Here is a 21,191-nt window from a genome sequence, read left to right as displayed (position 1 = left end):
GCACGTCACACCTGGATTGCTTCATCAATAGCCCCGACTCTTCTGTGCTTTCTACCTCAGGCAAAGTCGGATTCCATGTGGAAATGTAGGTGGCACTATGGGGGTCCATTTGTGCTGTAGGGGCTGGGGGAGGGGAACCCAGGAAAATCTATGCCCTCCTGTGGCTTCTACAGTGTATTTTTAGATATGTCCAATATTCTCATTTTATTTATACATGATTAAATGCTTCAGGAATCTATACTTTAAGCATAAAGCCTCTGTACATTAATTCTACCACGAGGCATGTCCATTTATTATTACAAATGAAACTGTAATGCGTTTGGAGCAAAGTTTAAATAAATGTCATTCTTTTTCATTAGGTGGTTCTTGAAAATCAATAATATTCCCTTTAAGGGAAAGCTTTTGCTGTTACTAATTTAAATCTCATTAACGTTTCAGCTAGTTTTCTAAGGTTCACTTGAAGCAGCATTTTTCATTTAGGATTTAAGTTGGAGGCTGCTGTAAATACAGATCTCAGGGAGATCGTAGTAATGGTGATGGACTGGAATTAGCTTTAAACAATAATAATGATAATAAAGATCCACTTTTAACAAGAATGTATTTACAGAGTGAATTCATGCACTTAACAATAGTATTGGCTCTGGTTTCCATGAAGCTTCTGTCGCCATAAATTTGCACGTGATCACAAATAGTGTTAGTTTCCAACACGCCGTTTCTTTGGCCACAGCGCACTGCTCCATCACAGTAGAGAAATCCTCTGAGAATGTTTGTTTATGTATTTATTTATTTTTGCAGAGTATTTGTTTTCGAAGCATGACAAACTTTGGTTCTGTATGGCTCTGCTACCTGAGGTATGAAAAACGTTTAGCAGGACTTTCAAATTGTGGTTCGTTGGAAGTGTGGATTTGGCACCCAATTTTTTTTCACATGAATAAAATTAACATTTCAAAAACGGTGGTTATTTCCAATTACGAGGCATCCAAAGAGCCCTGAAAAGAGATTAAGACGAGATTGATAAAAGCTTTTGGGTTTCTTCAGCCTGACAGCTTGATACTGCATGTTTTCAAATTATGTCAGAACTGACAGGAGTATGTCTAGGCGGTTTAATTGAGATTCTTTTCAAAGTCAGGTTAGAAATATTTACAATGAAGTAATAATAAGATGTTTAATATGCAAATTAGAGTAATTGCCTTTATTATACTGTCAAAAGCAAGCTAAAAAAGTGTTTCTTTGTTGTACAACCAGTGCCTCTTTAAAAATAATAAAGGACTGATGTTCTATAGCTTTTCCTTTTTTTTTTAATGCATCAGTTGTCTCATTTATCTCAGGAGTTAGACTGTGTATCTTAAAACTTTTCAGAGTTTTTCTATTAACTGCCTGATTGACAGCTGTAAACTTTTAGCCTCTATCTTCTATCCCCATTATAATTAATCTCCCCTTTTGGATTAGTAGGCAAAATGTTAAAGGGGATGTACTATCTGGACATTGCAAAGGGATTAATGGGAAAAGTTTGTCTTTTTGCAGATGATACTAAGATCTGCAGCAAAGTGCACATGCCTGAAGGAATAGAGAGAATGAAAAGAGATTTAAGATAGCTCAAAGAGGAAGGTTTGGCAAATGAGATTCTATGCCAAGAAGTGTAGAGTAATGCATTTGGGGTGCGGTAATCCAAAAGAACTGTATGCTATGGGGGGGGGGGGGGGGGGAGTGAAAGACTGATGTGCACGGATCAGGGGAGGAACCTTGGGGTGATGGTTTCCAGAGATCTGAAGGCAACGAAGCAATGTGACAAGGTTAAAGCCAGAAGGATGCTGGGCTGCAGAGTGAGAGTAATATCTAGAAGGAAAAAAAGAGAAAATAATGCCCTCGTACAGGCCTTTGGAGAGGCCTCACCTGGATTACTTTGTTCAGTTCTGGAGTTCATACCTCAAAAAGGATAGAAACAGAATGGAAGCAATCCAGAGAAAGGCGACCAAAATGGTGTAAGGTCTGTATTGGAAGACCTATGAGGAGAGTCTAGAAGATCTAAATATGTACACCCTTGGAGGAGAGGAGGTGCAGGGGAGATATGATACAGAACTTCAGATGCCTGAAAAGTATTAATGATGCACAAACTTCAAAGCTTTTCCATTGGAAACGATACTGTAAAACTAGAGCTCATGATATGAAACTCCATGGGGGTCAACTGAGAACCAATCTCAGGACATATTTCTTCATGCAGAGATTTGTGGATGCCTGGAATACCCTCCTAGAAGAAATGGTGAAGACGAGAGCAGTAATGGATTTCAAAAGGGCATGGAATAAACACTGTGGATCCCTAGAGCAGGGTTAAAAACATAAGAAATTGCCATGCTGGGTCAGATCAAGGGTCCATCAAGCCCAGCATCCTGTTCCAACAAAGTCCAAGCCAGGCCACAAGAACCTGGCAAGTACCCAAACACCAAGAAGATCCCATGCTACTGATGCAATTAATAGCAGTGGCTATTCCCTAAGTTGGTTGGCCAACTCCAGTACTGAAGAGCAGAAATAGATTTGTATGCACATCATTCCCTTTTATACACATCTATCTCATACATATTCATTGTGGGTATCCTGAAAACCTGACGTGTTTGTGGCTCTCAAGGACTGGAGTTGGCCATCTGTGCTCTAGAGGCAAGAAATAAGGAAATAATTGTTACGATCCTGCCAGCGGACCCCATCCCGCGGACAGGCCCTCACCTTCTCCCATGCCGGCCTGACGCTGCTGCCTCTCCTTCACGGCCTTGCGCCACCGCCGGCCTCCCTCGATGTGGCCTTGCTGCCAGACTGCTGCTGCTTCCACTGCTAGGACTCCGCTCCTGCAGCTCTGAGTCACTGCCGACGTGCCTTCATCCTATGGCCAACGCACAGTTGGGCCACCGTCACTGCAGCCGTCTCTCTTTGCGGCCAGAGCCACGAATGCTGACTACTCTTCTGCAGCGGGGAAGTCCCCACTGGGATTCCCCTTTAGTGGCATGGAGCCACTGCCATCTTCCTCTCCTCTTCTCCGGGGTAGGAAGCCCCCAGCATGGCTCCTCTTCACGGCAGGAAGCCGCCATAGGCCTCAGCTTCTTCTTCCTTCCTCCAGGGTCCTCCTAGGCATGGGCACATGCCTCTTCTTCTCATTTAAAGGGCCAGCAGCAGGAAACACTCCACAGGCCCTCCAGATGATGTCATCTCAGCACTTCCTGGTTCAGTCCCATATAAAGGCCCTGCTTCAGTTCCTCACGAATCAGATTCCATGGTTGTCCATGTCTCCTCTTCTCCGGTCAAGGTCCTCTGTGGTCTGCTCCTGTCCAGATGACTTCATGTTCCATGTTCTTCTTGTTCCTGATGTTCTCCGTCTGATGTTCTGGGTCTCGTCCCTCGTTGGACCTTCTTCGTGGTATGTTCCAGTCCTCAGGCTCTCCTTCCAGAAGCCCTGGTGTTCCTCGTCTTTATTCAGATCTCCCTGATGTCCAGATGCCCTAGATGTCCAGATGTCTCACTGGTGCATGTTGGTTCAGCGGAGGGCTGACCCTGTCTCATTCCAGTTCCTGTGTTTCTGCTTCACCCATGCCTGTACTCGCTCCCCCCTGAGTCGCCCTGTGGGCCAAGAGCTCACTTTCTCCCAGGTGCAGGCGATCACGCCTCCGCGACCCTCCTCAAGACCTGCAGTGTGTGTTCACAACAATAATGTAACCTGTATTAACTTTAGGGTAACATTTCTGCACGGGGTAATGTGCATGGAATAGCATTTTTTCTATGCTTAACACAAGGCATGGAATAATGTGCATGGACCGGCTGTTACTACCTATAACAGAAGGTATGGGGGGGTAACTGCACAGAGAGGCAGTTGCTACCGTAAGCGACTTGCTGGGCAGACTGGATGAACCATTTGGTCTTTATCTGCTGTCAATTTATATGTTACTATAATTTTACTTACTGTGCTCCCTACTTTGGTAGAAAACTAGAAACAGCAGGTTTTTGCTGAGCTTTTATTTTTTTTAAGTAACTTGGTTTCAGCATCCTGTGCCAGGCTGTGTCCAAAGATGCAGCTCTTAGTGATGTCAAGGAACTGTTTCTTCTGCTGTTATCACCAGTGCCAAGCTTTGGGCACCAGCATTTCTGTTTTGAATCATGGCATGTCATGCAGAGTTTGGCAGAAGCAATCATTTTAGTCTCTGCTCATGATAGTGGCAGAGATAGTTTAAGAGTATTGTTACAATGACAGTAGTGTGCCGAAATCTGTAGACCTAGATCCTATGAATGCACTACAGCAATGAGACATCACCTTTATTTTAGTTTTATTCATGTTTAAGATTTATATGCTGCTTTATCTTTGATTCAAAAGTGGCTTACAGTGACACAAACAAACTAAAATACTAATTGTAACGCAGATGATATAAAATTAGAAATACAAAAAAATAATAAAACTAATTCTGGTTAAGCAAATATTAACAAGCTATTCATATTTCCAAAATAAAGTTTTGACTATATTTCCCTCTAAATGCAAAGAGACAGTTCTTATTTGTTAAAGGGAATGTACTACCAAAATACATTTTTTAAATCATAGGTTCATTATTGTTGGTTTACCTGGAAACATTTAAAAAAAAACCTTTGTATTTGACTTCCTAATATTTGTGTCTTTGTTCTGCCAAGCAAGCTCTAATAGTACGATGTTCATAATATAGCAGAACTCTGTTTATCAGAGTCAGATATCCCATTATCCTAGCACCGTTCTGCAGAGCTGATGTTTTAATGATATAGACATCTGAATTTGCTTCAATTGAGATTTTCTACATTGTATCAATAATATTGACAATACATATTTTCTCTTTTCTGAATTATTTCTGCATGGTCATTACTTTTATAGACAATAAAAAAAAGTGATATGTTTTGTCCAGCAAGGTGTGTGTGTTTGCTGGGGAAGAGGAGTGGCAGGTGTTGATTTGGAGATGGGTTCTTGTATGGTCATCTGTCCAGGATGGTAGGGAACCAATGAAAAAGCAAACAAGATCCGACTTGGTTAAAGGATGATATCCTGCAAGCGCTCAGACTTCTACAGCTGGGATATTTCCTTGGAATGAGGATGGGTTTAACTGAGCAGACTGGATGAATCAATGGATCTTTTTCTGCCATCTACTAGTATGTTACTTTGAAACTTGGCTGTGGAGGCTTGTTTTGGATAACAGTGAATCTGGCTAATGGTTATTTGATCAAAGAGCTCTACAATGAGTCCTATACACATGGCCATCAGGTGCTTGATTTCTACCTTCCTTAGTATTTATAGCCCTCAGGCTATAACACACAGGTTTTGTAATTTGAAATGAAAGGATAGGGTAACCTGGGCTAGCTATTAGGTCACCACTTTTTCAAGTAAGTAAGCACTTTACCTACTGAGCAGAAGGAAATATTAGGGATGTGAATCGTGTCCTCGATCATCTTAACGATCGATTTCGGCTGGGAGGGGGAGGGAATCGTATTGTTGCCGTTTGGGGGGGTAAAATATCGTGAAAAATCGTGAAAAATCGCAAAACCGGCACATTAAAACCCCCTAAAACCCACCCCCGACCCTTTAAATTAAATCCCCCACCCTCCCGAACCCCCCCAAATGACTTAAATAACCTGCGGGTCCAGCGGCGGTCCGGAACGGCAGCGGTCCGGAACGGGCTCCTGCTCCTCAATCTTGTTGTCTTCAGCCGGCGCCATTTTCCAAAATGGCGGCGAAAAATGGCGGCGGCCATAGACGAACACGATTGGACGGCAGGAGGTCCTTCCGGACCCCCGCTGGACTTTTGGCAAGTCTCGTGGGGGTCAGGAGGCCCCCCACAAGCTGGCCAAAAGTTCCTGGAGGTCCAGCGGGGGTCAGGGAGCGATTTCCCGCCGCGAATCGTTTTCGTACGGAAAATGGCGCCGGCAGGAGATCAACTGCAGGAGGTCGTTCAGCGAGGGTTCCGGCGCCTCGCTGAACGACCTCCTGCAGTCGATCTCCTGCCGGCGCCATTTTCCGTACGAAAACGATTCGTGGCGGGAAATCGCTCCCTGACCCCCGCTGGACCTCCAGGAACTTTTGGCCAGCTTGTGGGGGGCCTCCTGACCCCCACGAGACTTGCCAAAAGTCCAGCGGGGGTCCGGAAGGACCTCCTGCTGTCCAATCGTGTTCGTCTATGGCTGCCGCCATTTTTCGCCGCCATTTTGGAAAATGGCGCCGGCTGAAGACAACAAGATTGAGGAGCAGGAGCCCGTTCCGGACCGCTGCCGTTCCGGACCGCTGCTGGACCCGCAGGTTATTTAACTCATTTGGGGGGGGTTCGGGAGGGTGGGGGATTTAATTTAAAGGGTCGGGGGTGGGTTTTAGGGGGTTTTAGTGTGCCGGCTCACGATTCTAACGATTTATAACGATAAATCGTTAGAATCTCTATTGTATTGTGTTCCATAACGGTTTAAGACGATATTAAAATTATCAGACGATAATTTTAATCGTCCTAAAATGATTCACATCCCTAGGAAATATTTGCATCACTGCAGTATAGATTAGAAAGGTTAGATACTAAAGAAAGAATGTGAGCAATGGTAAGAAAACAATGTGATATTTAATAAATGTAGTTATCAATTTGATCTTTCACAGTGCACAAATGTTTTTCTGCTTTAGATTGATCCTCAAACCTACATCCAAGTCAACAAAGAGGATATTCCTTGCAGCATTATGAATCTTTTATTCTCACTCTGAGGTGTTCAGAAGGCAATAATCTGAAAAATCTCTATTCAGAATGCACATATGTAAAACTGCTGCATTGTAGATTAAAGGATGATTAGAATAATATTAATGCAAAAAAAAAAAATCCATGCAAATGCAGATCTCCTCACCCTTGAATCAACATCAAGGGCCTTGTAACTTGAAGCAAACCTTGACACTTTATACAGTCCTTAGCTGCATTTCCATCCCCTGACCCTACAACACATTCTTTACGAAATGTGGATCTTCTCCTCACCCCCCTTCCTGACATCCTGATCAAGAGATTCCAGGACCCTGGTCCACCCGGGGCTCTTTTCCTCTCTGCCTCCTTTGCCTACCCATCAGAGCTCTTCAACTGATAAACTGAGGGCAGGAAGGAGCACTTCTTCCACCTCTGCCACTGCTACCAAATTTTAAAATTGCATCCTTTGACTTCATGCATTCCTTTTGGCCACAGAGGTGCAGAAAGCTTCCACGTTCAATTTGGTGTGAACACAAGATTCATGAAAGGCTTTAGTGAATGTGGCATTATAGCAAGCATTTTAATGTAACTTAGTCCATTAATATCATGTCTGGGCTAACTGATCTAGATAAGGCATCTGTTGCACCTGTTGGTCGCAGACAGCTGCAAACTCTCATGCTCACCTATTTTCTTCCCCGCTCCATGAAGTCTGGGAAGAATGGCAGTCTTTACCAGTCCACGCTGACCTCTCCGGCGTTCCCGGGACAGAGTGGGCGCTGCCGACCGCCATCTTGAACCTGGAGTTACCTAGACGTGTGCGCAAGGGCCTCATTTAAACATGTCTTGGGGGGAACCTCTGGGACGTCCCCGCCCGATGACATCAACCCACCAGTGTATTTAATCTGACCTGCCCTTGCCTTCCTCGAGTTAGCAAGGAGTTCCGTCTTGCTGAATTCTCCACTTCAAGGACTTCTTGTTCCTGACTAGGTCTTGGCATATGGACGCTCTGAGTAACTGCTCCTTGGGGGGCTCCCCTGCATTCCCGGCTATCCACTTCTTGGAGGGCCTTCCTGCCTGACTGACTGCTACTGGACCTGCTTCTCTGGCCTCTATCTCGCTCCAGGAACCACTTACTGTGTGTACTTCTACTGAATTCTACTATACAGACTGCATTGAAGATTCCACACGGCATACCCCGATCCTCGGGCCACTACTGCCTTTTTTCTGTGGGAGTCTTTCACCTTCCTGCTCTACAGAATACCTACATACCATCTACAGGAGCCATTTCCGGGTTCCAGCATCGCTACCAGTTCTTCATCATCTACTGTACAGACATCCTCGGTTTACCATGACCGCGGGCGCTGCCTATGCTCATCAGAGGGGATCCCCGGCATACCCTGCTCCACGGGCCACTACCGGATCTTCTCAGCTGTGTCTCACTCTGGGTAATTCCCATTGCCCAGGACTGTAGGAACATTTTCCATTTCTGTGGAGACTAATTCTTCCTTCCTATTTAATAAAGTCTTCAATCCTAGCTGTGTCCCACGTCACTGAGACTGTGTCTGCTGATGGTGAGGCTCACAGGGCTCCTCCCTGTGGGCGGAGACATCGCTCATCTCAGTCCAGGGGTTCACATCCTTCCTTAAACATAACAACATCAATTGGCAATGAGTGTTTAACCAAAGAAAATTATTTGCAAAGTTAGACCTTCAGTGCTGTTTTGGCAACATATTATAAAAGAGGAGAAGAAAGCTCTCTTACTACTACCTGAGAAGCACCATTGCACCTAAAGCATAGTATATCATTCCCCTTCACCCTAAAAATGAACTCAAATTGAAGGCACTCCTTGGATAGGAAAACTAATACATAATGAAGTAGCATTTGACCGAACCCCCATTCCCGACACACATACACTATCTGGAAGTGTTTTGCTGATGCTTAAAAGGGATCCAAGCTTTCATTAGGACAGCCCTTTTTCTTTGTTGTTAGGTGTATTTTGTGTCTACTTTATATATTGTCAATTGTAACTAATTCTGGACAGCAGAGAACGTCTTGCCTCCTCTCTCCGGACTAACAGGGCTTTTGCCACCATTCAGCCCTTCAAAAATAGAGAGAAGTGAGCTTGAAAACTGCAGCATTTTGTTTCCATATCTTCCTGCCCTGTCTACAGCTCCTCGGGCTGAAAGTCACGCCCCCCCAATGATGTCACTGTTTGGGGAGGGTCAAAAGCCAGCGTGGGATGCCGGAGGCGCAGTGCGCCGGAGCGTCGTGCGACTTGTCGCGTCGACGAAGGAGCGCGACAAAGGAGCGCGACAAAGGAGCGCGACAAAGGAGCTCCTTTGTGCGTTCCTTCGTGCGCGATGAGTGTTGAAGAGGGTGCTGTTTTGGTGAATGTGGGTGCTTCTGATTGTTTTCAGCAAATTCCTGTTATCGAGGGGAAAGGTTTAAATGGTCAATTGGTGAAAAAGAGAAATAATTTGTTAAAAAAGTCTGTGAAATATCGCACTAATTTAGTATTTCTTTGTCAGATGTAAAACAGGATGTAGGTGTAGATGATGTTAAAATCTTGTTAATTAATGCTCAGTCAGTGAGGAATAAGTTTCAGATCATTTACGATTTAATTACTGAGGAGAAATTAGATGTATTTTGCATTGTTGAGAGCTGGTTATTAGATTCAGATCTAGTGATTATTAATAAGATTTGTCCTTTAGGTTACACTTTTTTCTCACAACCTAGAGCTAAGGGTAGGGGTGGAGGATTATTAATAATATTTAGGGAATTGTTAAAGTTGAAATCGTTGGATCTTAGTGGATCACTAAATCAGGAATTGCTACTTGTGTATAACTCCCATTTTTCTATCTGTCTTGTTTATTGTCCACCCAAAATTTTACATTCTAATCTTTCCCTATTATTTGAACAGCTTTTCCTCGCTCCAGTTTGCTTAAACAATATGATCTTATTGGGAGATTTTAATTTACCTTTCAATCTTTTAGAGGATGACTTTCAGATCCTGCTATGCAGGGATATTTTGTATTCATTGGGCTGGCAACAAATAATTGATTCTCCTACACATCGTTTAGGAAATTTACTTGATTTGGTTTTCATTAATGAAGGAGCTAATTTGCAGTTAGCCAGTCCTCCAGAAGTAAAACCTGTCCCTTGGTCCGATCATTTTTTGATTAGTATTTCTTTACATGGTGCAGTTGGGTGTTTTAATTATAGTGATCCTGGTAGAAGTTACGAGAAAAGACCGCTTTTCGATTCCAGCAAGTTGAGGGAAGTTATTGTTAATATCCTTGAAAAGGTAGAGAGTACAGATTTCAATTGTTACTTCAACGAGTGGGTTTCGTATTTAAATCTGTCTATTGATAAGATAGCCCCTCTCAAGCGTTTTTTATTTCCTGAGTCTAATAAGAAAGTCTTTCACCCTTGGAATACCTATACATTGACGTTATCACGACAGCAGTTACGTAGAAATGAACGCAAATGGTCTAAACATCCTCCTCGTGAGAATGCCGCTTTGTATTGTTTGTCTTTAAAACAATATCAATCTGACACTTTAAATGCGAAAAAGGAATTTTATTCCAAAAAGATAAACGAAATTGGCTATAATCCCAAAGCTTTATTCACTTTGGTACATAGATTATCTGAAAAACAAAGTTTAGAAAAGAATGTAGATGCTTCTACATTGTCAGCAGACATCTTTGTTAATCATTTTGCAACAAAGTTGGAAACTTTGCTTTTGTCTTCTAAAGACATAGATCCTTGGTATTTAGATATGACATCAAGCAATTTACATTTGTGGTCTGAATTTGAATCAGTAGCCTCCACAGAAATTGCAAATACCATAGCAAACCTTAACAACACTATGTGTCCCATTCTGAATGTATTGACTATTTCTTTCAAAGGTATTTTTGATCTCATGAAAACATCGATCACTGACATTGTTAATGCCTCACTAAGTCTTGGGGTTATGCCTACTGTTCTTAAATCTGCACTGGTCAAACCATTGCTTAAAAAATCTACATTAGATGCCAGTAATCCTTTAAATTATAGACCTATTTCATCACTCCCCCTTATTGCAAAGGTAATTGAAGGGATCGTTTTAAAGCAATTAACGGATTTCTTAGAGAAGAATGAAATTTTGAGCCCTCATCAATTTGGCTTTCGCCGTGGTCTTAGTACTGAATTACTCTTGATCTCAATGGTCGACTCTATCAAACGGAGTCTTGATAATGGTCAACAGTTTCTTTTAGTTTCACTTGACATCACCTCTGCTTTTGATTCCATCGATCATCAAATTTTACTTTTTCGTCTTCGGGAATGTGGTATTTCAGGAACAGTACTTATTTATTTATTTATTTATTTAAAATTTTTATATACCGACATTCATCAGGGATATCACATCGGTTCACAGTGTAACTCAACAGGCGCCTGGGTAGGCATTTTACATCGAACAGAATTATATCGAACAGTTATAACATGTTAAAAATAGAACAAGAGAGGAGGGGAGGTAAGAAGTGGGATATAGGGAGGGAATATAACATTAAATGTTAATAACAAGCTATGCAAATAGAAATAAAATAATATAACAATAAATTCAATATCCATTAAGAAGCGATGACATAGTGAAGATGGCAGATGGAGGGGGAGAGGGGAAGGAAGGTAGATTGTGAGGAGTTTGGATGAGGAGGGGGGTAGAGGGACAGGGTGGGGGGGAGGGGAAGGACGGGAGGGTGGAGAGGGGTGGAGGGTGGGGGTTGGGGGGTGAGAGCACTGGGAAATAAGGGGAAGGTAGGCATATACTTGATTGGTTTGAGAGTTACCTGTCTGAGCGCTCTCAAGTCATTCGATTTAATAACTCTTGTTCTTTGTCTCAGCAGGTGAAGGTTGGGGTGCCACAGGGTTCAGCCCTTTCGGCAATGTTGTTTAATATATATCTCACCCCCATTACCAAATTGCTAGCTACCATCTCAGATGGGTATAAGATCTATGCTGATGACATTCAGTTTTATATAAAAGTTCAGAATTCATGGCAGGAAACAGTGAATTCTTTATCCTTGTGTTTGGATACTATTAAGCGATGGTTGAAGCACAATAAGTTGTTGCTAAATACTGGTAAGACCACAATGTTGTTAATTCATCGACCTCATTCTGAACCTTTACAGGACACTATCTCAATGACAATTTTTCATTTTCTCTTACTAAACCTATCAAGAGTCTAGGCATCATGATTGACTCTACCTTATCTTTCAAACCTCAAATAAAATTGCTGATTAAAACAGGCTTCTTTAAACTTCGGCTGTTAAGAGGCCTTCGTCATTTGTTGTATGACAAAGAGTTTTTGATGGTTGTTCGTGCCATTATTTTTCCGCACATTGACAACTGTAATGGGTTATATATTGGTTTACCGAAGTGTTTAATTCAATCAGTACAACTTTTGCTAAACTCAGCTGCCAGGCTGGTTTCTCACACAAAGCGCTTTGAAAAGATCTCGCCAACCCTATGGAGACTTAACTGGTTACCAGTGAATGAACGTATAGTGTTCAAAATAGGTATGTTAGTGTACAAGCTTCGTGCGTCAGATTCTACCTTTTGGTTTAATGTACTGTTACGGATTTATAATCCAGTTAGATGTTTGAGATCTTCACAATTTAATTTGCTAGAGATTCCCTCAATTCGCCATGCCCGTTTATCCTGTACTAGGGAGACTTCTTTCTCCATTGCGGCACCCATTCAATGGAACCTTCTTCCTTTTGACCTCAGATCTTTAGAAGATGTTAAAAAATTTAAAACGGCATTTAAGGAATATCTGCTTCATCGTGCGTTCAATGATAAATGAGGCTGCATGAATGTTCTTAATATGCTCATTAAAAGATATATGATTTTATTAATTGAATATTCAATTTTTGGAATATGCTTTTATGTCTAAAATAGTAAATGTACCATTAATATTTGGTATTTTGCGGCTTGGTTTCTGTGAAGCTGAAATCTGTTGTCTGTATTTTATTTTGTTTTTATTATGTATGTACCCTTGTATATCGCCTAGGCCTTGTTAAGTGTTAGGCGATTAATAAATTTTAATAAATGAAATGAAATGAAATGATATATTTTCACGATATTGCCTAACTAGGCCTAAGTGGTTTCTATTACACATTGAGCCAGACAGATGATCGGTGAGTAAAAGAAAGATATAGATATGCAAAACAAGGACCACTCTGCTAGGTTCTCTTCCATTCAATCAGAAGGGCTAGATGATGACAATCAGGCAACGTAGGGTTGTATAACACTTTGCTGAAGCTGGCTGTCAGTCCATATGTTCTTCCTGGCTTGTGCAGGGAGACATGGGGAATGCTCAGGTAGATCTGGAAGAAGATCAACTGGGATGCCAGAACATAGAGTAAGATTATGAAATACACAGTAGACAAGCACTTTTTCTGCTACTCTGGCTGGGCCATACATTAAAGGTCCCTCCATTTTGTCCAAACAGTGAAATCTAGTTTTTAGAACTCCAAAGGTGTGCTCTATGACACTGTAGGTAGAACATAAGGCCTCGTTGTAACTCATCACTGCTGTGTGTTGGGAATAGCAGCAGGTGTGATAAACCAAGTCCTACAACTATATACCAAATCTCCTGTGGCAAAGAGAGAAAATGACTGCATCACTCACACCACTATTACTTTGTTCTATCACTACCAACCCACAGCATGCTATAACACACTAGAAGCTAAGCTATACTTGGCATGAACTTTAAAAAATTATTTCAGAACCAAAAGTCCATGCCACCTTTTACTGTTACACTATATGTATGCTAAAGCACTTTGTTATGCTGAGTCAAGTCTTCATGAATAGAGAACTACATCTGGAGATCATGCACAATTTGTACATGTCACTCAAAACCAAGCAATCTCTACTTGGTTCTAGCACTCTTATAACACTGAAGCTGTACATCACTGCTCCCACCCATGTCATTGCAGAGAGACATTATGTTATTGTTTGTAAGGTTTTGGGTGGACCCTTGGACACTGTGGCAGATGACCACGCCCACGGGGGGAAGTCCCGTGAGGGCACAGGTCAGGCTCAGCTTTAGGACACACAACACAGAATTATCTTTTATTAAACACAGTTGAGAAGCCACCAGAGGTGGCAGTAGTGAGTAGAGATGAAGCCTGGCTGGGCTTATAGTCCCTCAGGACACTGGAACAGCGATCCCTCAATAGCTGTGCTGTAATGGAGAGAAACTGAGAGTGAGTACAGTGGAGCTTACACAGGGTTCTGGTATAGAGCCTCATTGGTTGATTACTCACACAGTGGTCTCTCCCGGAAGGTAACACAGAAGCTGGAATAGAGGCAGGCCCTTGAGGAGCGAGTACCTGGTTCCAGGAAACAGCTCTGAGAGAATATTGATGGTAATTCACTGATGGTGTAGGCAGCGGGTTCTTCCAAGCAGAAGTGAGCTCATGCAGCGAGTCCGGGAACATGGGCCCTCGAGGAGCGAGTACCGGTTCCAGACAGCTACCTAAAAGAAAAGAGAGAAGCCCCCGAGGAGCGGGTACCCTGATAGAGTAAGTCCAATTAAGGAGAGGCAGAGTAGCTAGGTACGGAGAGCGAATCCCATCCATAAGGAGTCCCTTGCTAACTCGATTAGCTAGCAAACAGAGTAGGCTTTTGTATCCGGGATGCATGACGTCATCACAGGGAGATGCCGCTGAGGTTTGCGCCAAAGAAAGAATAAGAAGCAGGGCCACGCGGCACATGCGCCCTATGGCAGCTGAACAACATGGCGGGAGGCAGCACCCAAGCTGGACCGGGGACACCGTAGAGGATGGCAGGCAGATGCCACGGCAGCCAGACGTCCATCAACCACGGGAGGAGTCGCCAAAGAGGTAAGTAGGGCGGAGTGGAGACGTCCGGCAGCGACAATTGTAACACATTAACCTTGAGATATGACTGTTCATGTCCCTGGCTATTTTGCAGTCCTTCAGAGATACACATTTGTCAGACATGACACAGTGACTAGGATTGGTCTAAAATGCACATCCCACAGCTTCAGTTGAACCTGTGTACTCCTGTGGTAGTCAAGACAAACTATGGCTAACATCCTGGTTTTGAGCATAAACGCTGCAGACTGGATATTGATATGGGCATTGTTAGCTGAGGGCTGAAAGAGCACACCAGACCTGGGAGTCCCTACACTGTGGGCCCAAAATGAGTTTGGTTGACAAATGACATTTGAATGGCTCTAAGAGAGAGGATTTGAACAGCCACTTGTTTAAAGTTGACAAGTTGAAACTCTGTAATGCTCGGTCACATACTGTCCTTAGAGCAAACTACATTGTATGGGCATGCAACATTAGCAGGTTTCTACAATATTGACAGAGAAACCTGGGCTTTGCCTCTATGGCTTGTTGACATCGAACTGATGCATTCACATCCCTGACAGCTCCCCATGTCACTGCCGTTTGCTGTAAATACATAGCTAGACAGAGATGATAGAAAGAAGTACTGCTCTTTCTTATTAGCCAACTGCAAACATAGAGACCATCTTCAAACAGCAGATTGCTTAAGTATAAAAGAATCATGTGCAGCTTCCCAGAACCTGGCGACCACATTAAAGATGTGCAGTCAAACGTCACAGACCACTTACACATTGATGGAGTGGAAGAGCTTTTTGTTGAGCTAGATCTCCTCACTGCAATGGGATGGGATGATGGCTATGTGAGTGCAGTCAATAGCAGCCAGGACATGTGGAAAGTTTGCTATGGCATACAAACCTTTCTTCAAGTCCAGCAAGTCCTGCCTTTCATGAGAAAATCTTATGTAATAATGAGTGCGGCTGCGTACAGCTTATAGGACCTGGCCCAGACAATGGTAAAATGTTTGGGACATTCCCCCAATGACCCCAACTGTTTGGAATGAGCCAGATACCATAAAATACAGGGTGCATGATAGTTTGGTGAGGCCTGGTACAGCAAGGGACCTTTCTATGACTTGATCCAGCTCCCCTCTTTCTTGATATAAATCCATAATAGCCTGACAGCGCAGGTGATACCTCCTACCCACGTTCTCCTCCAGCAACCCCAGCAATGTAGTGTGGGGATAAAAGATGCGCTTCTTGTACTGCCTGCTTGCAGCTCTGCTTCTGGTGTGGGTACTTCCCCGTGAGGCATTTGAACCCTCCCTTCGCTGTTGTTGTTGAGCAGTCTGAAGCACCCAGTGTTCCACTACTAGTTCATTTCCACCTAACATTCTGGTTTTAAGAAGACAGGGCAGGTAACAAAAGGTGTTTTTATTGGCTCACCAGGACTGTGAGAAGACCTCATTTTATCACCCATGATAATTACCGCTATCCTGGAATAATAACTGCTATGGCACCATAAACATTTTTTTTGCTACCCTACCACAAATAAAAACGATGTTGTTTTCCATGTTAAATTCAACATTAGTATTGCGATATTTTATCACCCCATGTGGTAGGACTTCCTCATTTACATAATTTTCTTGATTTTGCATACTCTATCATATTTTAATACTAATGCAGGTTGCAGTAAACATTGCTGCACATTAGTACCACTTTATTGCACGATAGACACCATTTAATGTACCATAATGCAATAACACATCTTGATGAATGACCCGGTAGAGCTGTCCTAAAGTTAACTGGATAAACTTATCCGGCTAAGTTTAGCATAGCCAGATATATTCAGTGATGCGGCTAAGTTAGCCGGATAAGTTTATCCAGTTAACTAGCCGACCTGCATAGTTTTCCCATGGGATTAGTTTTAAAAATGATCTTAGAAGTGAATAAGTGCCTATTGGGCTTTTATTGTTAAATTGTTGATATTGGATATTTCTGTTGGCAGTATATGTTCTTCAGGGTTAGAAATGCTGCCTCAGTGTTAGTAGTAATAGTGTTGTCACTGTTTTTATTTTTATTGTAGTAGTATTGGTTTGCTTCTTGAACAGGCATTTGTCTGAAAAGGTGGAATATAAGAATTATAAATTAAATTAAAGTAAAAATCTTATTATGAAACATTTGCAAAGATACAATTTGTAGGAGTATTGTGGTATTTCTTATTGTATGAAGTATTGCATGACTTATTACATTCTCACAGCAAATGCATACATGATGTTCTTACATAAAACTGCTTAACAGCATACATAAACGTATACAGTCCATAGATCAAAGCAAACATAATCCTATAGATGTTCAGATCCTCAAACAGTCTTTGGAATTGTAGAAACACTTAATATTCTGCGGTGTATTAATCTGTTTACAGATATCTATAACTGAAGATAGTTTTTCTGAAACAAGTTCTAGACAATGAAAAATAGGTGGTGTATAATAGTTGTTATTTTTAACAACTATTATATACCAGCTATTTACATTGGCAACGTTTCGCGGTAAGCTGCGTCAGGGCAGTATTGTGTCTGAAAAAACTTTTAACAGCAAAAAAATCCTCATTAATATCAAACAATTATTAAAATAAATTATCAAGCAATTATAACAATTATTATATTTCTGTGCAGGTTAAAAGTTTACTTACGATTGCTGTCACGCCATGTCTCTTAACTCATCGGGCTTTAAATCACAATCAGGTCGATCCAGTATCGTCCGCTCGAGGATTGCCCGTCTGTAACGTGCTCGTAGCGCACAATTCGGGCGCGCAAGGCAATTCGGCGATACAGTCTCCAGTTTCACGCGTCCGTATCGCTTCTGAAAACAGACGCATAACCCTTTCCGCACCCGGCATGTAAATGAACGAAAAAGCTGTATAATGAAGGAATTAGCTATTCCCCTGCGATACTGTAACGGGCGCTGATATTATCTCCTCCGTAACCCGCTGTTCTGCCGCGGCCTTAACCTGCTAGTTTACCGCCTCCCCCTAGTAGGAGTTAGTGTAGTGTAGGGTAAAAACATTGCTTACCCGCCCTGGTCCCGTCCGGTCTCCTGCAGCCCCGTCCGGACCGGACGGGGCTGCAGGAGACAGGACGGGACCAGGGCAAAAAAAAACAAACGAAAAAGTAGCAAGGCTCGGGCCTGCTATGGTAAGTTTAAAAAGTGTAAACAACAAAAAACCTGTGTGTTATATAAAAAAATAAAACAATTTTAAATACCTGTCGGAGGGCCGTGGGTCCCGGTGGGCGGCGGGCAGCCATCAGCGGCATCCGGTAGTCCCTTCTCCCTTCCTCCCTCCCTCCCCTGCCTGGATGAGCGCCAAAATCGCACGGGCGGGGGGCGGCTGCAGGATCCGGGAGCGGCGGGTAGGCGGCAGCGGGGTCCGGGGGGGCAGCGGCAGCGGGGTCTGGGGGTGGCAGCGGCAGCGGGGTCCGGGGGTGGCAGCGAGATCCGGGGAGCCAGCAGCGGCAGCATGTTCGATCGGATAGGCAGCTAGGTGGCAAAGTAAAGATGGCCGCCTGCACGGGAAAATCGTGCAATTGGCCGCTGAAGACGTGACGTCACGACGTTTGGCGTCACGGGGTGTGACGTCACGTCTTCAGCGGCCAATTGCACGATTTTCCCGTGCAGGCGGCCATCTTTACTTTGCCACCTAGCTGCCTACCCGATCGAACATGCTGCCGCTGCTGGCTCCCCGGATCTCGCTGCCACCCCCGGACCCCGCCGCCGCTGCCCCCCCCGGACCCCGCTGCCGCCTACCCGCCGCTCCCGGATCCTGCTGCCGCCCCCCCCCCCCCCCCCCCGCTGCCGACCCGCCCGTGCGATTTTGGCGCTCATCCAGGCAGGGGAGGGAGGGAGGAAGGGAGAAGGGACTACCGGATGCCGCTGATGGCTGCCCGCCGCCCACCGGGACCCACGGCCCTCCGACAGGTATTTAAAATTGTTTTATTTTTTTATATAACACACAGGTTTTTGTTTTTTACACTTTTTAAACTTTTTTACACTTCCTGGTGCCTGTCATTTCAAATGTCATTTGAAATGACAGGTACCAGCGCACCCAGGTTACTGTATAGGCGCTGTTACAGCGCCTATACAGTAAAATGGGTTGCGCGGGCATAACCCTTCCCTAACGCTTCACAGCCGCGGCATGCATTTGCATGCGATTAGAGGAGAGTATCGGGGAGTTAGTGAAGAGAACTGTGCGTGCGGGGAGGAAGGGTGCGCCTGACACTACCTCACTGTTTTTACCGCGGCCTTACTGGATCGACCTGAATGTTAAGCAGGGCATGTTAGATTTATATTTTTATTGGTTACTCACAAGTGATGTAATGACATCAACATGTTCACAGATGTTTAATCAAAATGTTAATCATAAAACTATGTCCGAACCTTAATCAGCGCATTATTCACTACCGCGAAACGTTGCCAACGTCGGTGTTTTCTGGTGTCTCAGCATACACAGGAATCCTCAGTGTTCAAATTCAAAAGAAGAAAACATTTCACTGAGATAAGTATTCCTGATGCCATCCAGGCAATTGTTTCAATGCCAATGAAATTGCTGCATTTGAATGCTAAACGGATTTCTGGCAACCTACTTAGGTGCCACTAATAGGGATGTGAATCGTGTGATCGATCGTCTTAACGATCGATTTTGGCTGGGGGGGGAGGGAAATCTGATCGTCATGTTTGGTTTTTTTTTTAAATCGTAAATCGGGGGAGGGCGGGAAAACCGGCACACCAAAACAACCCTAAAACCCACCCCGACCCTTTAAAACAAATCCCCCACCCTCCTGAACCCCCCAAAATGTTTTAAATTACCTGGGGTCCAGTGGGGGGTCCAGGCACAATCTCCCGCGATCTCCCGCTCTCGGGCCACGGCTGCGTTAATAGAAATGGCGCCGGTGGCCCTTTGCCCTTACCATATGACAGGGCAAAGGTAGCGCCGGCGCCATTTTGGTTCCTGACACCCGACGTCACGAGTGCAGGAGATCGCTCCTGGACCCCCGCTGGACCCCCAGGGACTTTTGGCCAGCTTGGGGGGGCCTCCTGACCCCACAAGACTTGCTAATATTCTAAATGGCGCCGGCGCCGGTATGACATAGTGAGGGCAAAAGTAGCGCCGGCGCCATTTTGAATATTGGCAATACTGCACGAGTGCAGGAGGTTGCTCCTGGACCCCCGCTGGACTTTTGGCAAGTCTTGTGGGGGTCAGGAGGCCCCCCCAAGCTGGCCAAAAGTCCCTGGGGGTCCAGCGGGGGTCCGGGAGCGATCTCCTACACTCGTGACGTCGGCTGTCAGGAACCAAAATGGCGCCGGCGCTACCTTTGCCCTGTCATATGGTAAGGGCAAAGGGCCACCGGCACCATTTCTATTAACGCAGCCGTGGCCCGAGAGCGGGAGATCGCGCCGGGACCCCCCCCCCCCCACTGGACCCCAGGTAATGTAAAACATTTTGGGGGGGTTCAGGAGGGTGGGGGATTTGTTTTAAAGGGTCGGGGTGGGTTTTAGGGTTGTTTTGGTGTGCCGGTTTTCCTGCCCTCCCCCCTCCCCCTCCCCCGATTTACGATTTTTTTGTCGATAAATCGGGGGAATTGTTATTGTATCGCGGCTCTAACAATTTTTGATGATTTAAAATATATCTGACGATTGTTTTAAATCATCAAAAAACGATTCACATCCCTAGCCACTAATATTTGTTCACCGGGCATATATTATTTTATAGACCGCATATTTGAATGTAAGACACACAGCGGTACCGGTTGATCTGAAAATTGTCAGTTAAATAAGGTACCATTGAGAGATTCACACACTGGTATTGGCAGCCTTGAATTGTTGATTTGCCAAAGAAAACTTTTTTCAAGATGTGTCTAATAGTTTTTTAAGAAAAACTTAAAAATAGCAAAAATACATTTTCAATAAAAATACAAAAGAGGTTTTAATGACCTATGATTGTACCAACTGGTTTATATTCTGATTATCCAATTCAGAGAAATGCCAGTACTGAGGTCTTTTCCTCTTTTCATTAAATTACATTTATGTAGTTTAAAAATAACAACTATTATACACCAGCTAATTTTCATAGTTTTTCTGGTTTACATATACTGCTGGTTCCTTAAGTATATCGTTAGAACTTTTTCAACCATTTCAGTCACTGGTTTCTGTTAAATTAAAGATGATTTCAATGACACAATTCCTAAGGCTCTTCTATATGGGAGGTAGGGAACTGTCAGAATTTATTTTACCACCACCAGATTTAACATTTAGCCTCTGTTGAGTGATAGTATAATCCTTTCATAAAGAAGACCATTAGCAAATCACAGAGAGCCAGATGTTCTAAGACTTTTTTTTTTCTCTCACATTGAGATAAAATATGAGAATCACTCAGTGCATCTGGCTCCACCGTGCAAAGGAGCTAAAAGCCAGTCAGACTTTCCTGCATCTGATCCTCCGGTTGTGCCGTTAGACATTCACTGTTCTTGCTGGCTTCTGTCACTGCTTGGAGTTTGAATTAAGGCAAGCCTCCCTTAAATCATTGCCGGAATAAAGCATCTATTTTACTTAAATTCCTCTTTTATATTATTTATCAAGTTTAC

General features: G+C 43.7%; 1 long non-coding RNA gene across 2 annotated transcripts in view; it reads right to left on the bottom strand.

The window, feature by feature from the left end:
* Nucleotides 1–278: 278 nt before the first annotated feature.
* The window catches only part of LOC115094483, a 75,501-nt gene continuing 54,588 nt past the window's right edge, over nt 279–21,191 (bottom strand). For both annotated transcript variants that reach the window (XR_003857566.1, XR_003857567.1), the window contains one exon: nt 279–989. This is a non-coding gene — a long non-coding RNA (uncharacterized LOC115094483). The remainder of the gene's footprint in view (nt 990–21,191) is intronic.

This window comes from Rhinatrema bivittatum, chromosome 6, assembly GCF_901001135.1.
Source record: "Rhinatrema bivittatum chromosome 6, aRhiBiv1.1, whole genome shotgun sequence".
NCBI classification, from domain to species: Eukaryota; Metazoa; Chordata; class Amphibia; order Gymnophiona; family Rhinatrematidae; genus Rhinatrema; species Rhinatrema bivittatum.
The sequence above is the reverse complement of the archived record's forward strand: the minus strand, read 5'-3'. Positions and strand labels throughout refer to the sequence as shown.